We start from the raw sequence: 27,715 nt of genomic DNA, 5'->3' as shown, positions 1-27,715 counted from the left end.
CTTATTAACCTATTGCTAAGTTCCTCTTCTTAGCTGATTACTCTCTGCTGTAATGAAGTTCCTATCAATTAGCTTTTTGTTGAAGTGTCCAATCATTTATTCTTTTCTTGTTTCATTACTTCACATTCAGGCTACTTTAGCGCCGCAGCTAACATAGTTTGTCCTCTCCTTCTCCCTCCTCTCTAATGTTTTCTCACTAACCCAGCTAACACATGACATTAAAACAATGTTAGCTAATAGTTCCCCCATGATTAGTTACAACCAAACCTACAGCTAACATTCTGACAACATAAGCATTAGAACTAGAGATGTCCGATAATGGCTTTTTTGCCGACATCCGATATAATTACAGATTCCGATACCGATATATACAGTCGTGGAATTAACACATTATTATGCCTAATTTTGTTGTGATGCCCCGCTGGATGCACTAAACAATGTAACAAGATTTTTCAAAATAAATCAACTCAAGTTATGGAAAAAAAATGCCAACATGGCACTGCCATATTTATTATTGAAGTCACAAAGTGCATTATTTTTTTTAACATGCCTCAAAACAGCAGTTTGGAATTTGGGACATGCTCTCCCTGAGAGAGCATGAGGAGGTTGAGGTGGGCGGGGTTGGGTTGGGGGGCGGGGTTGAGGGGGTATTGGGGGGAGGGGGTAGCGGGGGGTGTATATTGTAGCGTCCCGGAAGAGTTAATGCTGCAAGGGGTTCTGGGTATTTGTTCTGTTGTGTTTATGTTGTGTTACGGTGCGGATGTTCTCCTGAAATGTGTTTGTAATTCTTGTTCGGTGTGGGTTCACAGTGTGGCGCATATTTGTAACACTGTTAAATTTGTTTATACGGCCACCCTCAGTGTGACCTGTATGGCTGTTGATCAAGTATGCATTGCATTCACTTGTGTGTGTGAAAAGCTGTAGATATTATGTAATTGGGCCGGCACGCAAGGGCAGTGCCTTTAAGGTTTATTGGCGCTCTGTACTTCTCCCTACGTCCGTGTGCCACTCCATACAGCGGCGTTTTAAAAAGTCATAAATTGTATTTTTTGAAACCGATACCGATAATTTCCGATATTACATTTTAAAGCATTTATCGGCCGATAATATCGGCAGTCCGATATTATCGGACATCTCTAATTAGAACTGTATGTATTACTTGATTTAGCACATGTAAATGATCAATGTTCAGACATTTGTCCATCGATTAATGAATCGCCCACATTTTAATCGTGACGCATCTGGGAATCAATCATTTTTTCCACCTCTACAGCTTGCATTTGTTATTAGTAGCGATTTAAAAGATAAGATTTCAATAATAAATGTCTACATTCATCACAATTACAAATTAAACTTAATAAAAATGGTCATTCTGGACAAATAAAATGACTGGCGTTCATGCCTGTCTTACACACACATACATAGTCATCACGTATGCACATACTGAAAAGTGATACTTGAGAATAAAAGGATTTTAAAAATGGATGCTATGGTGTTAAAAATGCGGACATTGTTTCCGCAAAAGCACACATGAGAGCGGTGCACCTATTGGTGATGCATCACACTGCGGGTGATGTAGCATGTGTGTGGCGGGACCAGCGGCGAAAGATGGTTCAAAAGAAAAACAGACAAAGTGGAACGAGAGCAAAGGGCCCAACGACAACGAGAGAGATGTTCGGAAATCATTTAAAAGTGAATATGACAGACATTGTGATGAAACGTTTGCACTAGGTTTGTACGGTTTACCAGTATTAGTATAGTACTGCGATACTAATGAATCATATTCGGTACTATTGCGACTCTGAAAAGTACCGGTGTCCCCCCCCCACCACAGTCGTGTCATTTCTGGTTTATGAGCAGACAATCATGTTCGGCAGTGCACAATCACAGAGTACTTACAAGCAGACAGTGTGTAGACAGATAAGGGAGAACGGACGCATTTTGGCTTAAAAACTAACAATAAAGGTGAAGCTATAACACAGAAACGCCCACCGTAAGGGATGCTTTAAGACATGGAATTGATTAACGTGGACCCCGACTTAAACAAGTTGAAAAACTTATTCGGGTTACCATTTAGTGGTGAATTGTACGGAATGTGTACTGTACTGTGCAATCTACTAATAAAAGTTTCAATCAATCAATCAATCCAGCCCCAGTCGGCAGTGTTTTAGCTACTTCTAAATCAATAATCCTCGCCTCCATGCCACAAATAAAGTACGTTTCTTACAAGTATCATCCCTGCAGGACGAGGAATAGCTAAAGATGCTTCACTACACACCGAAGCTCACCGGCGTCAAAATGTAAACAAACGCTATTGGTGGATCCACTGTAATGATACCAAGTACAGTAGCGTATCTAGTCGATACTACTATGATTACGTCGATATCTTTTGCCATCACAACATCTTTTATCGTTTAAAAAAAATTTATATTATGTTTATAAACTCAGGAAATATGTCCCTTAACTAGGGCTGGGCGATATGGCCTTTTTTTAATATTTCGATATTTTAAGGCCATATCGCGATACACGATATACATCTCAATATTTTGCCTTAGCCTTGAATGAACATTTGATGCATATAATCACAGCAGTATGATGATTCTATGTGTCTACATTAAAACATTCTTCTTCATGCTACTTTATGCTACTTTAAAACTTTCATGCATAGAAGGAAATCACAACTAAAAAAAAATCATAATTTTTTTTCATACGGTGTTCATCTGGAAATGTTTGCCTCTGCATTTTGATGGTGTGGGCGTGTGGCACCGAACGGAGATGTTGACATTCGGAGTAAGCACTCTTCATTCTCTAGCAGGTGACTTTTCAAATGATGCTACATATTAGCAGTAATGCTACTTTTTATAGCAACGCTTTCGCCCCACACTTGACAAATTACGGTTGTCTGTTCGACATATTCCCACTTGAAGCCAAACCACCGCCAGACGATGGACCCCGTGCTGTTTTTTGGGGGAATTAATTATTCCTTCATTTGTTACCAGATTTGCACCTTCTTTCTCTCGTATTACCGCTCACACGGCTACGCTAGCATCACAGCTAACGCTAGCCATGCTGCTACCTCTTTGCTGCGCGAGGGCGTATACGTATGTGACGTATAACGTGACAGTATGTGACGTGTGTAGAAGCTGCGCTTGCTGTCTGTGAGAAGGAGAGACAAGACAGAGTGAGGAGAGCCTATAGTGTAATGCTATCAGCTAAAAACTACTGCGTGAGAACACATACTCGAATATCACGATATAGTCATTTTCTATATTGCACAGAGACAAACCCGCGATATATCACGTATATCGATATATCGCCCAGCCCTACCCTGAACACATGAGGACTTTTTTAATATGACCAATGTATGAACCTGTAACGACTTGGTATCAGATTGATACCCAAATGTGTGGTATCATCCAAAACTAAGTATCAAACAACAGAAGAATAAGTGATTATTACATTTTAACAGAAGCGTAGATAGAACATGTTAAAAGAGAAAGTAAGCAGATAGTAACAGTAAATGAACAAGTAGATTAATAATTAATTTCCTACCACTTGTCCTTAATAATTTTGACAAAAAAAATAGAATGATAAATGACACAATATGTTACTGCATACGTCAGCAGCTAAATTAGGAGCCTTTGTTTGCTTACTTAGTAATAAAAGACAAGTTGTCTTGTATGTTCACTATTTTATTTAAAGACAAACTTGCAATAAGAAACATATGTTTAATGTACCGTAAGATTTTTTATTAAAATAAAGCCAATAATGCAATTTTTTTTCGTCCTCTTTATTTAGAAAAGTACCGAAAAGTATCGAAATAATTTTGGTACCGGTACCAAAATATTGGTATCGGGACAACACTAGCTTGCACTGTCAAATGGAGCTGGTATTTCACAATAACACTACATCGATGATGCAACATATTACCAAAAAGCATATTGAAGAGCAGCAAACAAGCAGAAACATAAAAGTAAAAGTCTAATTTTGCAGCCAAAGCCATCTCATATGTTTGACTTAAAAAAACATAATGCTTAAGTTACCACCCTATAGATATATAGGCCAGTGGTCTTCAACAAGGTGTACTGCAGGCAGGTTGTGAAATGTATGGTTTATTAGACCATTTTTCTCTTCATTTTCATGATTTATTTTTTTTACAAATTTAAACGTCAAATGTCTTTAAAAACGCATTATCGTTAATCCAACACACAGTAGTGACCAGATAAATGGGCCGTTAACAAGAGATTCGCTCCAGAACTCCAGAAGCAGAGTAGTTTGCGGCAGGAATGTGAGCGTGCCACATCGTTGTGTGTGAGTTGAAGCAGCCATCAGCAGTCAGATAGTTCACACAATTTTTACACTCAGGAAATAGCAGTTATGTCACTTTTTAGTTAACTTTACAGACTGTATTATGTCTCCCATGCAGTAGTGTGACAAAGAAGTGACAAAGACAAAGCTCTGAGAAGATACATGGCAACCAACATATGTCAAGATATAGGTGACAAATGTGGGACAATTGCGACCGTGATCGTCATTAAAGACAAGTAGCATTAAAGTTCATGAAAGCAAGAGTGGTCATTGATCCTTTTTTTTTAAGCTTTATTTACCCAAGAATGTCCTGCACATTCATACACCAGTGAGAGCAAGTTGGGTGAAGTGTCTTGCCCAAGACACAACGGCCGTGATTAGTATAGGCCAAAGACTGGCAACTCAAAGTGTTGAAACAACCATATCGGACCAAAAATACAAAAAACTAATTGTCTGGAGCCGCAAAAACTGTATATACCGGTAAGTCTTATAATGAAGGCAACGCATGATGGAAGTGTCTATATTAGCTATATTAGTCTACTATCAAAATGACTACGTGTCGCTGGCTGACGCAATTCGTCGTTAACAGAAATGTTGAAATTGAATATTTATTTTACACATTTTTACAACATTGGAAATCATTAGTAAAACGAAGGCTTCTCAGAGGGTGATATAAAATGGAAATGACTGGCTTAGAATGGCCAAAGGTATAGATGTGTGTGTCCAAGTTAAAGGAAATGGAAGGCTGTCTTCTTCTAATGGATTTATTACAATCTTTGCAAGCTGGGTAATGTTTGCTATGGTCTGGAACAACATGGCACACAAAAAAACTATCAGAAAAGCATCCCAAATTACATACAGATAATATGTCAAGAGACATGCAAATACAAAATACACAGATGACCTAAGTAAAGGAAATTAAATAAGCTCAAATATACCTACAAATGAGGAATCATATAAATACAGCCAGCCTAAATAGCATGTTAGCGTTGATTAGCTCGCAGTCACGCACTGACCAAATATGCCTGAGTAGCAGTCCAACAAGTCAATAACATCAACAAAGCTCACCTTTGTGCATTCACATACAGCATAAAACATTTGGTGGACAAAATGAGACAAAGAGTGGGGAAAACACATCTTTCTGTGGCAGTGTTGGAGAAAGTTATACATGTAAACTGTTGTGTCACAGTCCACACAACTACGGAGAGCTCAAGGACCGCCAAAATCAGTAGGACAAAACAGCACTCGCCAAATACTCTCATCAGTGAAGCACGACCACAAACATATTAAACAGTGGGTTTTCTAACAATGAGGAAGGTTTGTGTCACGTTTGTATACAGAACCCATATTAAAACAAAAATATTTATTTTCCCCCCATATTTTTCTATTTTCATCAATTTTTGAAAAACTCCAGCAAGCCACTAGAGCGGAGCTAAGGAGCCGCATGAGCAGAACCTGGAATCAAACCTGCAACCCTCAAATTGCTGGCATGGCCGCTCTACCCTGCGAGCCACGCCGATCTTGATTCTGTGCTGTTCCAAGATCTGGAAGAAGCACAGGAGTTTACCCTTCCTGACTAGCCTGGGACAATATTTAAAGAAGGTACAAACGCCTGAAAGACAACACCAGGGGTTAAATAAAGTACAGCGGGTGTGACTACTGTGATGTGACAGTTAGAGAGTTGAAAGTAAATAATTATCTCAGAAAAACAGCTAACATAGGAGTTGTTCTCTTTTTATTTATCATATCCACTCTGCAGAACATGTTCATCTCTGATACAGTGGAACATACAAAACTGTTAGAACATTTCATGGAAATTGTGTCTTTAAATACAAAAAAAATTGAAACTTCCATCACACATGACCGACTTTAGACATGTTTAGCTTTTTCTTTGTTTTTGTGGCTTTTCGCAGCACTCTTTACCGAAGAAGAAGCTTCAGCAAAGGCTGGTTAAGCAGAAAAATAAGATTTATAAACCAGACTTTAGATGAAATAAGCAAACTAAAACTCTATTACCGTCATACAAGTTTTCAGTTATCAAAGTTAAAGGCCTACTGAAACCCACTACTACCGACCACACAGTCTGATAGTTTATATATCAATGATGAAATCTTAACATTGCAACACATGCCAATACGGCCGGGTTAGCTTACTAAAGTGCAATTTTAAATTTTGCGCAAAATATCCTGCTGAAAACGTCTCGGTATGATGACGCCTGCGCGTGACGTCACGGATTGTAGAGGACATTTTGGGACAGCATGGTGGCCAGCTATTAAGTCGTCTGTTTTCATCGCAAAATTCCACAGTATTCTGGACATCTGTGTTGGTGAATCTTTTGCAATTTGTTCGATGAACAATGGAGACAGCAAAGAAGAAAGCTGTAGGTGGGAAGCGGTGTATTGCGGCAGGTGTTGTGCCGGATAACGCATCCCTGCCGTAGAATGCACCCCCTGACTGTTGTGCCGGATAACACAGCCGGTGTTTCATTGTTTACATTCCCGAAAGATGACAGTCAAGCTTTACCATTGGCCTGTGGAGAACTGGGACAACAGAGACTCTTACCAGGAGGACTTTGAGTTGGATACGCAGACGCGGTACCGTGAGTACGCATGCAGCTGCGGCTTCCAAACATTTGATCGCTTGCCCGTACGTGCGTGCCGCTATGTGCATGTCACGTACGTAACTTTGGGGACTTTGGGGAAATATATGTGCTGTATGAACTTTGGGGAAATATATGTGCTGTATGAACTTTGGGGAGGTGAACGGTACTTTGGGCTGTGGGATTGAGTGTGTTGTGCAGGTGTTTGAGTTGTATTGGCGGGTTATATGGACGGGAGGGGGGAGGTGTTTGTTATGCAGGATTAATTTGTGGCATACTAATATAAGCCTGGTTGTGTTGTGGCTAATAGAGTATATATATATGTATTGTGTTTATTTACTGTTTTAGTCATTCCCAGCTGAATATCAGGTCCCACCCGCCTCTCACAGCATCTTCCCTATCTGAATCGCTCCCACTGCCCTCTAGTCCTTCACTCTCACTTTCCTCATCCACAAATCTTTCATCCTCGCTCAAATTAATGGGGAAATCGTCGCTTTCTCGGTCCGAATCGCTCTCGCTGCTGGTGGCCATGATTGTAAACAATGTGCAGATGTGAGGAGCTCCACAACCTGTGACGTCACGCACATATCGTCTGCTACTTCCGGTACAGCGACCAAAAGTTGCAAACTTTATCGTCGATGTTCTCTACTAAATCCTTTCAGCAAAAATATGGCAATATCGCGAAATGATCAAGTATGACACATAGAATGGACCTGCTATCCCCGTTTAAATAAGAAAATCGCATTTCAGTAGGCCTTTAAGGCAGAGTGTTTTAGTGTTTTCTCTATTTACAGTGGTTAACTTGTGGAGTTTGCATGTTCTCCCCGTGACTGCGTGGGTTCCCTCCGGGTACTCCGGCTTCCTCCCACCTCCAAAGACATGCACCTGGGGATAGGTTGATTGGCAACACTAAATTCTCCCTAGTGTGTGAATGTGAGTATGAATGTTGTCTGTCTATCTGTGTTGGCCCAGTGATGAGGTGGCGACTTGTCCAGGGTGTACACCGCCTTCTGCCCGAATGCAGCTGAGATAGGCTCCAGCACCCCCCGCGACCCCAAGAGGGACAAGCGGTTGAAAATGAATGGATGGATCGGTTATTTTAATTTGTGTTTTAAATGTCCTTCATATATTCTGTGTACAGTGCGAGTGACTTGAAAGTTAAGTTCATGTATATTTTAGCTACAGTATAAGATCTGACTTACAGAATAACTCGACTTTTAGGAACATCTAGGAACTTGTTCATAATCCGAGAACCACAAAAACGAGGTCACTTTTGGACTGGTTTAAATAAACTAGGGATGAAACGATTATTGGCTGGGCCGATTATCTGCGCCAATATTTGGCATATTGACGTATATCAATATCAGCCTTGTTTTATCGGTCAATATTTTTTATTAATTGTTTTACCTACATTAGAAATACTTCAGCGGATACAATGCACACACATATGATACCAGTATTTACTTTTCAAAAATAAAAAATAAGTGGTAAGTAGAGAGTAATAACCAGTACTCCTTTCTGCAAAGCTGAGCTGCCGTGATCAGACCTTCTTAGACACACGTAATAAAGGATAGCCTCTGGTGTTTTTTGGTTAGCACCGCATAAAAACATTATATCCCTACTGGTCCGACGGTTCCTAAAAAATTATGTTAAAAAAAACAAAAACTTAAAGCCCTGTCTCGTTTTTTACTGACGTATAGTATTCATAAATTTTACCGCAATTGACTATTGGCTCCAAATATCAGTTATCGGTTTCCTTGACTACTAATAATCGGTATTGGTATCGCCCCTGAAATAAACATATCGATCAATCTCTAATCTAAACCACAATTTTACACAAGATGTATAAGTAGGGGGTCCCCGCTCTATCTTTACATCAGTTTGCGAATCCTGCTCTAGGCCCTTCAAGTGAAAACAAATTGTTGTACTTTTTAAAGGGGAACTGCACTTTTTTTATACCCATTCACAATCCCTATGTAAGACAAGAACTTATACGTTTGTCTTTTTTTATGCATTCTAAGTCGTAAAATAAGGCTAGTATGAGGTGGCTAATAATGCAGCCAATAGGAGTACACTCTTCCGCCCATAAAGCTCTCTAAATAAACATCTAAAAACCACCAACACTCCTCTATTTACATCTTGTGACCAACTTATTAACAGACTATTAGCAACGCTAACGCCGACAAACTATTTTTAATGGCGTGGTGATCTCATAGAGCTAACTTGCTTATGCTGCTATATTGACATATTGAACCGGTGAGCTTTTGATTAACTTAAACTCTGAGATAGCGAGAAAGACACGAAAAGACACTCGTTTGCGGCACCTTTTGTTTTTTTTAACCCTTTCTTTGTGAGGATTATGAATAATTCTTCATCTAAACAGGAAGATATGAACATTCATTAGTCAGCATCCTAGTGAGATCAAATATTGCACAGTAAGTGATTGTTTTATCATGTTCAAAGTTTGTTGTTGAGCACTTAACAATACTGCTGCATGATGCTTAGTGTTTGTTGTTTGAAGGGGAAACCGAATGGAGTGATGCGTCTCAGAAATTAATATACCGCTGTATGCTAAAAATTAGCAAAATACATAAATATTACATGTTATTATGAATGTGTCTGTTACATATATAGCTAAAGCGTGTATATAAAACATGGATGGAGGCTTTTGGATGTTTTAGAGCACTTTACAGGCAAAATAGAGCGCCTTCCATTGGCTCCATTGTTAGCTGACTTTTGCTAGTTAGAACGAGTTAGAATGCATTAAAAAAAAAAAGTGTTGTTCCCCTTTAAGTTAATGACAATAAAGTTCAATTTTGTTCAATTCATGATTGTTAAAATTATACTTGAAATATTACCTTTATGGTATTTAATGATGGTGACCATTTGACAATTTATATTTGTGAAGAATAGTTTTGAACAAATTAGTCTGAAAAGATGACGTTCCACAGTGCACAGCAAAGTGAATAGGCGAAAGAAAATGAAAACAACAACAGTAGTAGCGTCTATATTAAACTAGATTTAAAGTAATTCATCTAATGAACAGATAAACAACACAATTAGTAAAGTAACATGACAGGTTTTTCTTTCCAACAGCACAAAATGCCCGCCTTTTTACAGGAACAAAGTACAATAACAAAATGACAGACAATTGGCAAGTAAACGGTTTCCTCCACACCTGTTCAGAAAAAAATGCACTCAAAGCACTCCTAAAGACTTTGTTTGTATAAGCTGCAGGCCAAAGTGGCTCAAATCAGATTTTTTTTCTAAATCTGATTTTTTCCAGCGGACCGTGTACAAGTAAATGTGATCTTTATCAGACTCCAGTATACACGAGAACATGCGCAGTTCAATAAAGTGAAAACAAAGAAAGTTGACCCGATTTCGTAAATGAACAAGGACGTTGCTCCTACTACTTTGCAAAATAAGTCACCAACTTACTTATGTAAACATCTTACGCAATGTGTAACATGTAAGCAAATACGCCACAGCATACACATCATTTCCGGTCCTTTAACAATCGCTATTTCTTCCGAATCAAAGTATATTATATATTAATATTATATATAGCGCACTATTATTTTGCTCACTAAAACTGGATGTTGTGGTGACATAACCACGCGTATTTTTTGCTCACTAAAACCGGATGTTGTGATGACATAACCACGCATATTTTCCTGTGCACACGTAATAGTGTCAATCAGGTCTCATTTCCATTTAGACGGCAGTCACATTTGCACAACAAATCTGATTTTTTTTGCCCTCAAATGACACAGATCGGATATTTTTTTGCCAGTCTAAACACTCCAAAGTGCTTTAAATCTGATCTTTTCGCATTAGATTCGGGCCACATCAGGTAAATTTCCAAACAAAATGAAAATAGCTAAAGTTGCACCAATTTATAAGACTGGAGACAAACACCAATTTACAAATTATAGACCTGTTTCTTTAATTGCACAATTTTCTAAAATCATTGAAAAACTGTTCAATAACAGACTAGAGAGTTTCACTAACAAAAATAGAATACTCACTGAGAACCAATATGGATACAAATCTAATGTTTCAACTTCGATGGCTTTAATTGAAATTACAAAAGAAATTACCAATGCAATAGATAGTAAAAAAAAAAGTGCAGCAGCAGTGTTGATGGATCTAACTAAAGCATTTGACACAATTAATCACAATATTTTAATAAAAAAACTAGAACGGTATGGCATCAGAGGGTTGGTCTTAAACTGGATTAGAAGTTATTTAACGAACAGGAAGCTAGGCGAACACACACATCTACAACGCTAAATATATCCTGTGGTGTACCTCAGGGATCAATACTAGGACCACAATTGTTCAATCTCTATACAAACGACATTTGTAAAGTTACAAAAGATTTAAAGTTAGTATTATTTGGGGGTCATACAACAGCGTTTTGTTCAGGAGAGAACACACAGAAGCGAATAAAAAATAATAACAGAAGAAATGAACAAATTAAATAGATGGTTTGACAAAAACAGACTCTTTGAATCTCAGTAAAACTAAAATAATGCTATTTGGTAACAGTAGAAGAGAAAGTCAAACACAAATACAAATAGACGGAATAGAAATTGAAAGAGTAAAGAAACCAAATTTCTAGGTATAATGATTGATGATAATTTGAACTGGAAATCTCATGTAAAAAATATTTTACATAAAGTAGCAGGAAACACGTCAATAATGAACAAAGCAAAACATGTTCCAGACCAAAAATCACGCCATATTCTCTACTGCTCACTAGTGTTACCATATCTGAGTTATTGTGCAGAAATATGGGGAAATAACTACAAAAGTACACTTCATTAACAGTAATACAAAAAAGATCAGTTAGAATACATAATGTTGGATATAGAGAACATACAACCCCTTTTTATTCATTGAATCAAAAATACTGAAATTCCACGACAGTGAATTTGCAAACAGCTAAAATTATGCACAAAGCAAACTATAATCTGCTACCCAAGAATATACAACAATTCTTCTCAACAAAAGAGGAAAAATATAATCTTAGAGAAAAATGTAATTTAAAACATTTGTACACACGTACAACACTTAAGACCTTGAGTATATCTGTATGTGAAATTAAATTATGGAATGGATTAAGCAAAGCAATCAAACAATGTACTAATATGATCCACTTCAAGAAACTCTTCAAGCTTAAAGTGTTTACAAAATACAAAGAAGAAGAACCATGATAAACATTCTGAATTTATTTCATCCATCCATTAATTTTCAAGATAATTCTTGAAACTCCGCATGTCAACATCTCCGGCCGGTGCCACGCCAACAAAATGCCGAAGCAACTATTTCTAGATCAACACCGTATGAAAAAATTAGTCAACAACAGAAGGAGATAACGTCCGCAGGAACCTACCACATAGCGAAGGGCATACACTATTTGATTTCCTATTATGCAGCTCATTTTTATTTGACACTTATTGAAATATCTTGTGTGACATCATGCACAAAAGTGCACTTTATTTCTTTTTAACTATTGTAGTGGCGTTCTGTACAAAAAGTACACTTTAATTTAGTGTTGTTTTGATAAGAGGGACGGCGTGGCGCAGTGGAAGAATGGCCGTGCGCGACCCGAGGGTCCCTGGTTCAATCCCCACCTAGTACCAACCTCGTCATGTCCGTTGTGTCCTGAGCAAGACACTTCACCCTTGCTCCTGATGGGTGCTGGTTAGCGCCTTGCATGGCAGCTCCCTCCATCAGTGTGTGAATGTGTGTGTGAATGGGTAAATGTGGAAGTAGTGTCAAAGCGCTTTGAGTACCTTGAAGGTAGAAAAGCGCTATACAAGTACAACCCATTTATCATTTATTTATAAGTCATCTTGGTGACATCATTCACAAAAGTGCACTTATAGCTTGTTTTAAAATGTCTCTGACAATCTTGCACTTTCTGTACAACAATTCTTCTCAACAAAAGAGGAGAAATATAATCTTAGAGAAAAATGTAATTTAAAACATTTGTACGCACGTACAACACTTAAGACCTTGAGTATATCTGTATGTGAAATTAAATTATGGAATGGATTAAGCAAAGCAATCAAACAATGTACTAATATGATCCACTTCAAGAAACTCTTCAAGCTTAAAGTGTTTACAAAATACAAAGAAGAAGAACCATGATAAACATTCTGAATTTATTTCATCCATCCATTCATTTTCAAGATAATTTTACTCATCTCACCATATGAAATATAACTTACTTCACCAATTATTATTTATGTATTTATTTATTTTTATTGTCATTACTTATGGAGTATATTGTGAATAAATTGAGAACAGGAAGTGAACAAAAGTTTTAGCAACTGCTATGTAAAGGAAAAGGGGTAGGAATCAATAAGCTCTGCTTCTTCCTACTCCTTTTTGAACATGTTGAATAGAGAAACTGGAAATTGACATGTATCATGTTGTATGCATGAATGTTCGAAATAAACTCAAACTCAAACATAAACATCAGAAGGTAGTCTAAATCCAATTTGAATCTGATATTTTCAAATGTGACTTAAGTCTAAACTGCGATGCGACCAAAACGCAACTTTTTTGTCAGCTTCGGCCGAATTACGTCACTCTTGTGCACGGGGAAAGACGCAACACGCCAGCGGAAGTGGATACCTCATCACAACATCCAGTTTCTGTGAGCAAAGTCTATTTAAGACGACCGAAATTTCGGTGCATCACTTGTCAATAGTGCGCAAATAATAGGCTATATTTAATACATGAATATATATTTTGACTCCGAAGAAGTGGCGATTGTTGAAGGACGGGAAATGACGCTGTGGCGTATTTGCTTACATGTTACGAAAATTTGTTTACGTAAGTGAGTTAAAAAACATCCGTGTTGCATCTACTTAAGAGCCATAAAAAGATTAGACCTCTACCAAATATATTATACTATATACATACTGTGGTTGTACAATATACCGGTATTAGTATAGTACCGCGATACTAATTAATCATATTGGGTAACGACTTGGTATCAGATTGATACCCAAATTTGTGGTATCATCCAAACAACAGAAGAATAAATTATTATTACATTTAAACAGAAGTCTAGATAGAACATGTTAAAAGAGAAAGTAAGCAAATATTAACAGTAAATGAACAAGTAGATTAATATTACATTTTCTACCACTTGTCCTTAATAATTTTGACAAAACATTAGAATGGAAAATGACCCAATATGTTACTGCATATATCAACAGCTAAATTAGGATCCTTTGTTTGCTTACTTACTAATAAAAGACAAGTTGTCTTATATGTTCACTATTTTATTCAAGGACAAATTTGCAATAAGAAACATATGTTTAATGTACCGTAAGATCCATCCATCCATTTTCTACCGCTTGTCCCTTTTGGGGTCGTGGGGGGGTGCTGTAGCCTATCTCAGCTGCATTTGGGCAGAAGGCGGGGTACACCCTGGACAAGTCGCAACCTCATCACAGGGCCAACACAGATAGACAGACAACATTCACACTCACATTCACACAATAGGGCCAATTTAGTGTTGCCAATCAACCTATCCCCAGGTGATTTGTTGTTCAAATAAAGCCAATAATGCAATTTTTTGTGGTCCCCTTTATTTAGAAAAGTATTGAAGAGTACCGAAAAGTATCGAAATAATTTTGGTACCGGTACCAAAATATTGGTATCGGGACAACACTAATACATACACATTCTTACAATTTATGACTATTTTTTTTCCACGTGAAAACACTTATTTGAGGTGTGGTGACTTGTATTTTATTTTGTAGTAGTATCAGCAACTTCCTTTGTTTTCACTTTATCGAAATGGGCATGCAAGTGACGCCTGAGCGGTTTATACAGAAGCCTGATAAAGATCACATTTTACTTGCAGTGTAAACAGTCAGCAGGCAAAAAAATTGAGAGTTAGAAAAAATCTGAAATGGGCCACTTTGGCCTGGAGTGCAAACGTAGTGGCCCGAATCTGATGCGAAAATATCAGATTTTAAGCACTTTGGAGCGTTTAGACTGGCAAAAAATATCCAATCTGTGTCACTTGAGGGAAAAAATCAATCTGATTTGTTGTGCAGTGTAAACGTAACCTGACTCTTGCCAGACCCTTGTAGTACGCTGAGCTCCACACAAGGATCTGGGCTCGAAGGCAATGCAAACTCCTTCAAGATCGCAAAAAATAATGAACCAATCAGGATCGCCGCGCAGGATTTCATAGATGTGACGTAGCGCCGAAGCGACTGTTTGATTCAAACAACGGCGGCACGCAGCCAGGAGTCGTGTGCTGACATATTTTCTTTGCACAAACTACATCGATGATCTACTGACATTGCTGTGTTGTTTCAGTAAAAGTTGTCTAACTTTTTGCTCTATCGTTGACAATATGTCGGCTGTTCTTTTTTGGATTTCCCAGCGTCGTCCTCATAAGTTAAAAAGTACCAATCATTGTCACACACACAATAAGTGTGGCAAAATTATTCTCTGCATTTGACCCATCACCCTTGATCACCCCTGGGAGGTGAGGGGAGCAGTGGGAAGCAGCGGTGGCCGCGCCCGGGAATCATTTTAACCATTTTTAACCCCCAATTCCAACCTTTGATGCTGAGTGCCAAGCAGGGAGGTAATGGGTCCCATTTTTATAGTCTTTGGTATGACCCGGCCAGGGTTTGAACTCACAACCTACCGATCTCAGGGCGGACACTCTAACCACTAGGCCACTGAGTAGGTGACTCTATTTACTATGTGAGTGGTTGAAGGAGCACGTCATTCAAGATAACGGACAAGGGGTTTATCCAATCACATACAATGATTTCTTTACAAGGCCCCGACTTCTGAAATACATCTCCTATTGAGAAGTCCCAGATCCTTGTGTGGAGCTCAGCGAACTACAAGGATCTGGCGAGAGTCAGGTTAGCGTAAAAGGGGCCTTGGCCGTAAACTATTCCAACACACGATCTAGTAAAAAGGAATATTTAAAGTAAGGCTGGGTTTGTCTCTGTGCGATATAGAAAATGACTGTATCGTGATATTCGAGTATACGTCCTCACGCAGTTGCTTTTAGCTGCGGGCATTACACTGCATGCGTTTCCCACTCTTTCTTGTCTCTCCTTCTCACAGAGACGTAAACCAAACGCACCTTCTGACTTACATACGTCACGTGTGCAACGTCACACGCTCCCGCGGAGCAGAGAGGTAGCGACATGGTAACGTTAGCTGTGATGCTAACGGTGCGGTGCGGGTGGTAATACGAGAGAGAGAAGGTGCAAATCTGGTAACAAATGGAGGAAGAATTAATTCCCAAGAAAAACAGCACGGAATCCATTGTCTGGCGGTGGTTTGGCTTCAAGCGGGAATATGTTTAACATTTATGCGGCAAAAGCGTTGCTACAAAAAGTAGCAGCACTGCTAATGTAGCATCATTTGAAAAGTCACCCGCTAGAGAATGAGGAGTGCTTGAAACTCCGCATGTCAACATCTCCGGCCGGTGCCACGCCAACAAAATGCCGAAGCAACTATTTCTAGATCAACACCGTATGAAAAAATTAGTCAACAACAGAAAGAGATAACGTCCGCAGGAACCTACCACATAGCGAAGGGCATACACTATTTGATTTCCTATTATGCAGCTCATTTTTATTTGACACTTATTGAAATATCTTGTGTGACATCATGCACAAAAGTGCACTTTATTTCTTTTTAACTATTGTAGTGGCGTTCTGTACAAAAAGTACACTTTAATTTAGTGTTGTTTTGATAAGTCATCTTGGTGACATCATTCACAAAAGTGCACTTATAGCTTGTTTTAAAATGTCTCTGACAATCTTGCACTTTCTGTTTTGGAAATGACATGAATGTTTGTGCCACTGCTTAATAAATACAGTTTTGGTTAGGGATAAATGCTTTAAAATGTAATATCGGAAATTATCGGTCTTGGTTTCAAAATTCTGCGATGAGGTAGCGACTTGTCCAGGGTGTACCCCGCCTTCCGCCCGATTGTAGCTGAGATTGGCTCCAGCGCCCCCCCGCGACCCCGAAGGGAATAAGCGATAGAAAATGGATGGATGGATGGGTGGATGGGTTTCAAAATTATCGGTATCGGTTTCAAAAAGTAAAATGTATGACTTTTTAAAACGCCGCTGTGTACACAGACATAGGGAGAAGTACAGAGTGGCAATAAACCTTAAAGGCACTTTCTTTGCGTGCCGGCCCAGTCACATAATATCTACGGCTTTTCACACACAAGTGAATGCAACCATACTTGATCAACAGCCATACAGGTCACACTGATTGTGGCCGTATAAACAACTTTAACACTGTTACAAATATATGCCACACTGTGAACCCACACCAAACAAGAATGACAAACACATTTCGGGAGAACATCCGCACCGTAACACAACATAAACACAACAGAACAAATACCCAGAACCCCTTGCAGCACTAACTTTTCCGGGACGTTACAATATACACCCCCGCTACCCCTCCCTCCCCCCACCTCAACCTCCTCATGCTCTCTCAGGGAGAGCATGTTTCAAATTCCAAGCTGCTGTTTTGAGGCATGTTAAAAAAAAAAAATGCACTTTGTGACTTCAATAATAAATATGGCAGTGCCATGTTGGCATGTTTTTCCATAACTTGAGTTGATTTATTTTGGAAAACCTTGTTACATTGTTTAATGCATCCAGCGGGGCATCACAACAAATTTAGGCATAATAATGTGTTAATTCCATGACTGTATATATCGGTATCGGTTGATATCAGAATCGGTAATTAAGAGTTGGACAATATCAGAATATCGGATATCGGCAAAAAAGACATTATCGGACATCTCTAGTTTTGGTAAATTGACTTAGTTGTGATTTCCCTTTCTGCATGAAAGTTTAAAATGAGCATATATTAATGCAGTATGAACAAGAATGTTTTAATGTACTACGTGCAGTGTTGGCCTAAAAACGTTTATTTATCTACATTTTATTTACAAAAATCAAGGAATGTTAATAAATCTAATAATAGAAAATAGAGGAACTCCAACTCTAACCCAACCTCAGCTTTACAATACTTTTAAATATACAATACTAAATTTACAAAACCATTGAGAAGACATAATGTAAAAATACAATACTTTTTAAATATTAAAAAACTTAAACCAAAAATTTATAAAAGCCACAGTATAAGTAATATTAATAATAATAATAATAATATCAATAATAGTTGTTTAATGTTTTTAATAAAAACATTCATTCTTAAAAAATAGCAAAACAACATTTGAAAAAAAATTGATTCTTGGAAATTGTGAATCGATTTAGAACTAGAATGAATAAAAATATCGAGAGATATATATCGTGTATCGTGACATGGCCTGAAAATATCGAGATATTAAAGGCCTACTGAAATGTGATTGTCTTATTTAAACGGGGATAGCAGGTCCATTCTATGTGTCATACTTGATAATTTTGCGATATTGCCATATTTTTGCTGAAAGGATTTAGTAAAGAACATCAACGATAAAGTTTGCAACTTTTGGTCGCTGATAAAAAAGCCTTGCTTGTACCGGAAGTAGCAGAGGAGTAGCGTGACGTCACAGGTTGTGGAGCTTCTCATATCTGCACATTGTTTACAATCATGGCCACCAGCAGCGAGAGCGATTCGGACCGAGAAAGCGACGATTTCCCCATTAATTTGAGCGAGGATGAAAGATTTGTGGATGAGGAAAGTGAGAGTGAAGGACTAGAGGGCAGTGGGAGCGATTCAGATAGGGAAGATGCTGTGAGAGGCGGGTGGGACCTGATATTCAGCTGGGAATGACTAAAACAGTAAATAAACACAAGACATATATATATTCTATTAGCCACAACACAACCAGGCTTATATTTAATATGCCACAAATTAATCCCGCATGACAAACACCTCCCCCCTCCCGTCCATATAACCCGCCAATACAACTCAAACACCTGCACAACACACTCAATCCCACAGCCCAAAGTACCGTTCACCTCCCCAAAGTTCATACAGCACATATATTTCCCCAAAGTCCCCAAAGTTACGTACGTGACATGCACATAGCGGCACGCACGTACGGGCAAGCGATCAAATGTTTGGAAGCCGCAGCTGCATGCGTACTCACGGTACCGTGTCTTCGTATCCAACTCAAAGTCCTCCTGATAAGAGTCTCTGTTGTCCCAGTTCTCCACAGGCCAATGGTAAAGCTTGACTGTCATCTTCCGGGAATGTAAACAATGAAATACCGGCTGTGTTATCCGGCACACCAGTCAAGGGGTGCATTCTACGGCGGGAGTGCATTATCCAGCACAACACCTGCCGCAATACACCGCTTCCCATGTACAGCTTTCTTCTTTGCTGTCTCCATTGTTCATTGAACAAATTGCAAAAGATTCACCAACACAGATGTCCAGAATACTGTGGAATTTTGCGATGAAAACAGACGACTTAATAGCTGGCCACCATGCTGTCCCAAAATGTCCTCTACAATCCGTGACGTCACGCGCAGGCGTCATCATACTGAGACGTTTTCAGCAGGATATTTCGCGCAAAATTTAAAATTGCACTTTAGTAAGCTCACCCGGCCGTATTGGCATGTGTTGCAATGTTAAGATTTCATCATTGATATATAAACTATCAGACTGCGTGGTCGGTAGTAGTGGGTTTCAGTAGGCCTTTAAAAAATAGAAAAACAAGTTGTTGTTTTTTAATTTGATTCTTGGAAATTGTGAATTGATTTAGAACTAGAATGAATAAAAATATTGAGATATATATCGTGTATCGTGACATGACCTGAAAATATTGAGATATTAATAAAAGGCCATATCGCCCAGCCCTAATTTCAAGTACAAAATGTTGCTGTACTTGTACCACTATTCCCCTTTTAAGTGGACATAATAACAACAAATAAAGCTCCATGCAAGTGTCAACATGTGATGAATCCTATTGTAATTGAATGCATGTTGAAAACACACCATAATGTCAGTGCCTCCACATCCACCAAATTCAGTGCACCAGCCTACTGTTTTGTGACAGGTTTGAATGATGCCTTTCTGGTCATAGGTGTCCAATTTGTGAAAGACTAGCAGTGAGCTAGGATGACAAATGGGTGCCAGCATCACTGCCAGGCCCTGCACATCATCATCATCATCATCAACTACGTCACTAGCTGCCAAGCTGACGCATGTTGTTGCCCTTGCAGAGTCACCATAACAAACATGGCAACAGTAAAACACGGCATGTAACGTAAGCGTGTAAGTGTTTTCCTCCACCATAACGAAGCCCTGCAAACGACTGACAAGAGCAAACATGACACGGCAGGTTTTAGGCGACCTTCGTGCCATGTTGTTATGCTAACGACAGTTAGCAACAAACTAGCTAGCAGGGGTTACCTGAAGCAGCAGGTGCGATCCTCGGAGCCCCGGCTCTTATTTCCCTTTAGTTGCCGCTCATAGTAGTACGCAGCGTTTTATACCGGTTGTCCTTGCGCTATTTACAATCCAAATCCCGTGGGCGGAATCTTCCTTTTGACGGGTTTCCGACGAGCAAAGCGGGGAAGCGCCGTTACCGCATCAACGCTTGTTTTGACTTTCGGGGAAGCTCGTGACGTCACGTGGCGCCGAGGCTAGCCCGCTGTTCCCCTGTCTCGCTCACGCACACAAACATGAACACACGCCTCCTACATCCTACCTTCACGCCCTAAAAGCCTCAAATTCGTCTTTTGGTGTTTCTCGCAGAGGCGCTTGTCTCGTCTTCTTGCCCACCGTGGACGAGCTAACTCCGCATCATCTTATTCCAACATCCCGCGTTGCCTCGTAGGGACCAGACGCCAAACATCGCGAGATCATGGAGGCTACTTATTAGCCGAACAGCTTAAAGATGGGTTTGCTAATTGGCAAATGACATACTTAGTGATGGGTATTTTTGTGTTATTATTGCAATTGATACGTTTTTAAAAAATAATTTAAAAAAATATTTGAAAGTTAAAGAACATTTTTCAAGGGTGTCCAAACTTTTCCACTGAGGGCCCCACACTGAAAAATCAAAGCATGCGGGGAATATTTTCATATTTTTATCTCCAGTATCCATCCATCCATCCATCATATCTACGGTATCCATCATCCATCCACAGGGGCGCCGAAAAGGGGGGGTAAAGGAGACGGATTCTAGGGGCCCATGATGGAGGGGGGCCCAGAGAGGCCCCTAATGATGATGAAATTATAATACATAAAAAATAATGACACTGTGTTGGGGGCCCTGTAAAGATTATTTTCATGGGGCCCAAAATCCCTAGCGGCGCCCCTGTCCATCCATCATATCTACAGTATGTATCCATTCATCCAACCATCCATCATATCTACAGTATCTCTCCATCCATCCATTTATCCATCAATCCATCTGTCCAACCACCATTCATATTCATTGCATCCAACCATCATATCTACAGTAGCTCTCATCCAACCATCTATCAATCCATCCATCATATCTACAGTAGCTTTCCGTCTATCAATCATTCATATTCAAAGTATCCATCCATCATATCTACAGTACCTCTCCATCCATCCGTCCATCATATCTACAGTATCTCTCAACCAGTCATCCATTAATCTATCCACCATATTTCCAGTATCCATCCATCCATCCATCCATCATATCTACAGTATTTATCCATCCATCCAACCATCCATCATATCTACAGTATCTCTCCATCCATTCATTTATCCATCCATCATATCTCCAGTATCTATCATCCATCCATCCTATCTACTGAATACATCCATCATTCCCTCATCTATTCATCCATCATCATATCTCCAGTATCTATCCATCCATCATCCAGCCATCCTATCTACGGTATCCATCCATCATTCATCCATCATCCAACCACCATATCTACAGTACCTCTCATCCTACCATCCATCAATCCATCCATCATATCTACAGTATCTGTCCGTCTATTAATCATTCATATTCATAGTGTCCATCCATCATATCTACAGTACCTCTCCATCCATCCGTCCATCATATCTACAGTATCTCTCAACCAGCCATCCATTAATCTATCCACCACATCTCCAGTATCCATCCATCCATCCATCCATCCATCCATCCATTCATCATATCTACAGTATCTCTCCATCCATTCATTTATCCATCCATCCATCATATCTCCAGTATCTATCATCCATCCATCCTATCTACTGTATACATCCATCATTCTCTCCCTCATCTATTCATCCATCATCATATCTCCAGTATCTATCAATCTATCATCCAGCCATCCTATCTATGGTATCCATCCATCATTCATCCATCATCCAACCATCATATCTACAGTAGCTCTCATCCAACATCCATCAATCCATCCACCATATCTACAGTATCTGTCCGTCTATCAATCATTCATATTCATAGTATCCATCCATCATATCTACAGTACCTCTCCATCCATCCATCCATCATATCTACAGTATCTCTCAACCAGCCATCCATTAATCTATCCACCATATCTCCAGTATCCATCCATTCATCTATCCATCCATCCATCATATCTATAGTATCTCTCCATCCATTCATTTATCCATCCATCATATCTCCAGTATCTATCATCCATCCATCCTATCTACTGTATACATCCATCATTCTCTCCCTCATCTATTCATCCATCATCATATCTCCAGTATCTATCCATCCATCATCCAGCCATCCTATCTACGGTATCCATCCATCATTCATCCATCATCCAACCATCATATCTACAGTACCTCTCATCCAACCATCCATCAATCCATCCATCATATCTACAGTATCTGTCCATCTATCAATCATTCATATTCATAGTATCCATCCATCATATCTACAGTACCTCTCCATCCATCCGTCCATCATATCTACAGTATCTCTCAACCAGCCATCCATTAATCTATCCACCATATCTCCAGTATCCATCCATTCATCTATCCATCCATCCATCATATCTACAGTATCTCTCCATCCATTCATTTATCCATCCATCATATCTCCAGTATCTATCATCCATCCATCCTATCTACTGTATACATCCATCATTCTCTCCCTCATCTATTCATCCATCATCATATCTCCAGTATCTATCCATCCATCATCCAGCCATCCTATCTACGGTATCCATCCATCATTCATCCATCATCCAACCATCATATCTACAGTACCTCTCATCCAACCATCCATCAATCCATCCATCATATCTACAGTATCTGTCCGTCTATCAATCATTCATATTCATAGTATCCATCCATCATATCTACAGTACCTCTCCATCCATCCGTCCATCATATCTACAGTATCTCTCAACCAGCCATCCATTAATTTATCCACCATATCTCCAGTATCCATCCATCAATCTATCCATCCATCCATCCATCATATCTACAGTATCTCTCCATCCATTCATTTATCCATCCATCATATCTCCAGTATCTATCATCCATCCATCCTATCTACTGTATACATCCATCATTCTCTCCCTCATCTATTCATCCATCATCATATCTCCAGTATCTATCCATCCATCCATCATCCAGCCATCCTATCTACGGTATCCATCCATCATTCATCCATCATCCAACCATCATATCTACAGTACCTCTCATCCAACCATCCATCAATCCATCCATCATATCTACAGTATCCGTCCGTCTATCAATCATTCATATTAATAGTATCCATCCATCATATCTACAGTACCTCTCCAGCCATCCGTCCATCATATCTACAGTATCTCTCAACCAGCCATCCATTAATCTATCCACCACATCTCCAGTATCCATCCATCCATCCATCCATCCATCCATCCATCCATCCATCCATTCATCATATCTACAGTATCTCTCCATCCATTCATTTATCCATCCATCATATCTCTAGTATCTATCATCCATCCATCCTATCTACTGTATACATCCATCATTCTCTCCCTCATCTATTCATCCATCATCATATCTCCAGTATCTATCCATCCATCCATCATCCAGCCATCCCATCGACGGTATGCATCCATCATTCATCCATCATCCAACCATCATATCTACAGTACCTCTCATCCAACCATCCATCAATCCATCCATCATATCTACGGTATCTGTTCGTCTATCAATCATTCATATTCATAGTATCCATCCATCATATCTACAGTACCTCTCCATCCATCGTCCATCATATCTACAGTATCTCTCAACCAGCCATCCATTAATATATCCACCATATCTCCAGTATCCATCCATCCATCCATCTATCATATCTACAGTGTTTATCCATCCATCCAACCATCCATCATATCTACAGTATCTCTCCATCCATTCATTTATCCATCCATCATATCTCTAGTATCTATCATCCATCCATCCTATCTACTGTATACATCCATCATTCTCTCCCTCATGTATTCATCCATCATCATATCTCCAGTATCTATCCATCCATCCATCCAGCCATCCTATCGACGGTATCCATCCATCATTCATCCATCATCCAACCATCATATCTACAGTACCTCTCATCCAACCATTCATCAACCCATCCATCATATCTACAGTATCTGTCCGTCTATCAATCACTAATATTCATAGTATCCATCCATCATATCTACAGTACCTCTCCATCCATCCGTCCATCATATCTACAGTATCTCTCAACCAGCCATCCATTAATCTATCCACCATATCTCCAGTATCCATCATCCATCTATCCATCCATCCATCATATCTACAGTATCTCTCCATCCATTCATTTATCCATCCATCATATCTCCAGTATCTATCATCCATCCATTCTATCTACTGTATACATCCATCATTCTCTCCCTCATCTATTCATCCAGAATCATATCTCCAGTATCTATCCATCCATCATCCAGCCATCCTATCTACGGTATCCATCCATCATTCATCCATCATCCAAACATCATATCTACAGTACCTCTCATCCAACCATCCATCAATCCATCCATCATATCTACAGTATCTGTCCGTCTATCAATCATTCATATTCGTAGTATCCATCCATTATATCTACAGTGACTCTCCATCCATCCGTCCATCATATCTACAGTATCTCTCAACCAGCCATCCATTAATCTATCCACCATATCTCCAGTATCCATCCATCCATCTATCCATCCATCATCCATCCATCCATCCATCCATCATATCTACAGTATCTCTCCATCCATTCATTTATCCATCCATCATATCTCCAGTATCTATCATCCATCCATTCTATCTACTGTATACATCCATCATTCTCTCCCTCATCTATTCATCCATCATCATATCTCCAGTATCTATCCATCCATCATCCAGCCATCCTATCTACGGTATCCATCCATCATTCATCCATCATCCAACCATCATATCTACAGTACCTCTCATCCAACCATCCATCAATCCATCCATCATATCTACAGTATCTGTCCGTCTATCAATCATTCATATTCGTAGTATCCATCCATCATATCTACAGTACCTCTCCATCGATCCGTCCATCATATCTACAGTATCTCTCAACCAGCCATCCATTAATTTATCTACCATATCTCCAGTATCCATCCATCCATCTCTCCATCCATCCATCCATCTACAGTATCTCTCCATCCATTCATTTATCCATCCATCATATCAATCAGTCAATGTTTATTTATATAGCCCTAAATCACAAGTGTCTCAAAGGGCTGCACAAGCCACAACGACATCCTCATCCTCATATCTCCAGTATCTATCATCCATCCATCCTATCTACTGTATACATCCATCATTCTCTCCCTCATCTATTCATCCATCATCATATCTCCAGTATCTATCCATCCATCCATCATCCAGCCATCCTATCTACGGTATCCATCCATCATTCATCCATCATCCAACCATCATATCTACAGTACCTTTCCATCCATCCGTCCATCATATCTACAGTATCTCTCAACCAGCCATCCATTAATCTATCCGCCATATCTCCAGTATCCATCCATCCATCCATCGTATCTGCAGTATCTCTCCATCCATTCATTTATCCATCCATCATATCTCCAGTATCTATCATCCATCCATCCTATCTACTGTATACATCCATCATTGTCTCCCTCATCTATTCATCCATCATCATATCTCCAGTATCTATCCATCCATCATCCAGCCATCCTATCTACGGTATCCATCCATCATTCATCCATCATCCAACCATCATATCTACAGTACCTCTCATCCAACCATCCATCAACCCATTCATCATATCTACAGTATCTGTCCATCTATCAATCATTCATATTCATAGTATCCATCCATCATATCTACAGTACCTCTCCATCCATCGTCCATCATATCTACAGTATCTCTCAACCAGCCATCCATTAATCTATCCACCATATCTCCAGTATCCATCCATCCATCATGTCTACAGTATCTATCCATCCATCCAACCATCCATCATATCTACAGTATCTGTCCGTCTATCAATCATTCATATTCGTAGTATCCATCCATCATATCTACAGTACCTCTCCATCGATCCGTCCATCATATCTACAGTATCTCTCAACCAGCCATCCATTAATTTATCTACCATATCTCCAGTATCCATCCATCCATCTATCCATCCATCCATCCATCTACAGTATCTCTCCATCCATTCATTTATCCATCCATCATATCAATCAGTCAATGTTTATTTATATAGCCCTAAATCACAAGTGTCTCAAAGGGCTGCACAAGCCACAACGACATCCTCATCCTCATATCTCCAGTATCTATCATCCATCCATCCTATCTACTGTATACATCCATCATTCTCTCCCTCATCTATTCATCCATCATCATATCTCCAGTATCTATCCATCCATCCATCATCCAGCCATCCTATCTACGGTATCCATCCATCATTCATCCATCATCCAACCATCATATCTACAGTACCTTTCCATCCATCCGTCCATCATATCTACAGTATCTCTCAACCAGCCATCCATTAATCTATCCACCATATCTCCAGTATCCATCCATCCATCCATCCATCCATCGTATCTACAGTATCTCTCCATCCATTCATTTATCCATCCATCATATCTCCAGTATCTATCATCCATCCATCCTATCTACTGTATACATCCATCATTGTCTCCCTCATCTATTCATCCATCATCATATCTCCAGTATCTATCCATCCATCATCCAGCCATCCTATCTACGGTATCCATCCATCATTCATCCATCATCCAACCATCATATCTACAGTACCTCTCATCCAACCATCCATCAACCCATTCATCATATCTACAGTATCTGTCCATCTATCAATCATTCATATTCATAGTATCCATCCATCATATCTACAGTACCTCTCCATCCATCGTCCATCATATCTACAGTATCTCTCAACCAGCCATCCATTAATCTATCCACCATATCTCCAGTATCCATCCATCCATCATGTCTACAGTATCTATCCATCCATCCAACCATCCATCATATCTACAGTATCTCTCCATCCATTCATTTATCCATCCATAATATCTCCAGTATCTATCATCCATCCATCCTATCTACTGTATGCATCCATCATTCTCTCCCTCATCTATTCATCCATCATCATATCTCCAGTATCTATCCATCCATCATCCAGCCATCCTATCTACGGTATCCATCCATCATTCATTCATCATCCAACCATCATATCTACAGTACCTCTCATCCAACCATCCATCAATCCATCCATCATATCTACAGTATCTGTCCGTCTATCAATCATTCATATTCATAGTATCCATCC

General features: G+C 39.3%; 1 protein-coding gene across 5 annotated transcripts in view; it reads right to left on the bottom strand.

The window, feature by feature from the left end:
• The window catches only part of akt3a (v-akt murine thymoma viral oncogene homolog 3a), a 165,669-nt gene extending 144,922 nt beyond the window's left edge, over positions 1-20,747 (bottom strand). For 4 of the 5 annotated variants that reach the window (XM_072916607.1, XM_072916609.1, XM_072916610.1 and 1 more), the window contains exon 1: positions 20,609-20,747. The gene's annotated coding sequence lies outside the window, so the exon portion shown is untranslated. The other variant, XM_072916608.1, reaches the window with a different exon arrangement.
• Between the last annotated feature and the right edge of the window lie 6,968 nt (positions 20,748-27,715).

The sequence above is a fragment of the Nerophis lumbriciformis genome, linkage group LG02 (assembly GCF_033978685.3).
Source record: "Nerophis lumbriciformis linkage group LG02, RoL_Nlum_v2.1, whole genome shotgun sequence".
In the NCBI taxonomy this organism is placed as follows: Eukaryota; Metazoa; Chordata; class Actinopteri; order Syngnathiformes; family Syngnathidae; genus Nerophis; species Nerophis lumbriciformis.
The sequence above is the reverse complement of the archived record's forward strand: the minus strand, read 5'-3'. Positions and strand labels throughout refer to the sequence as shown.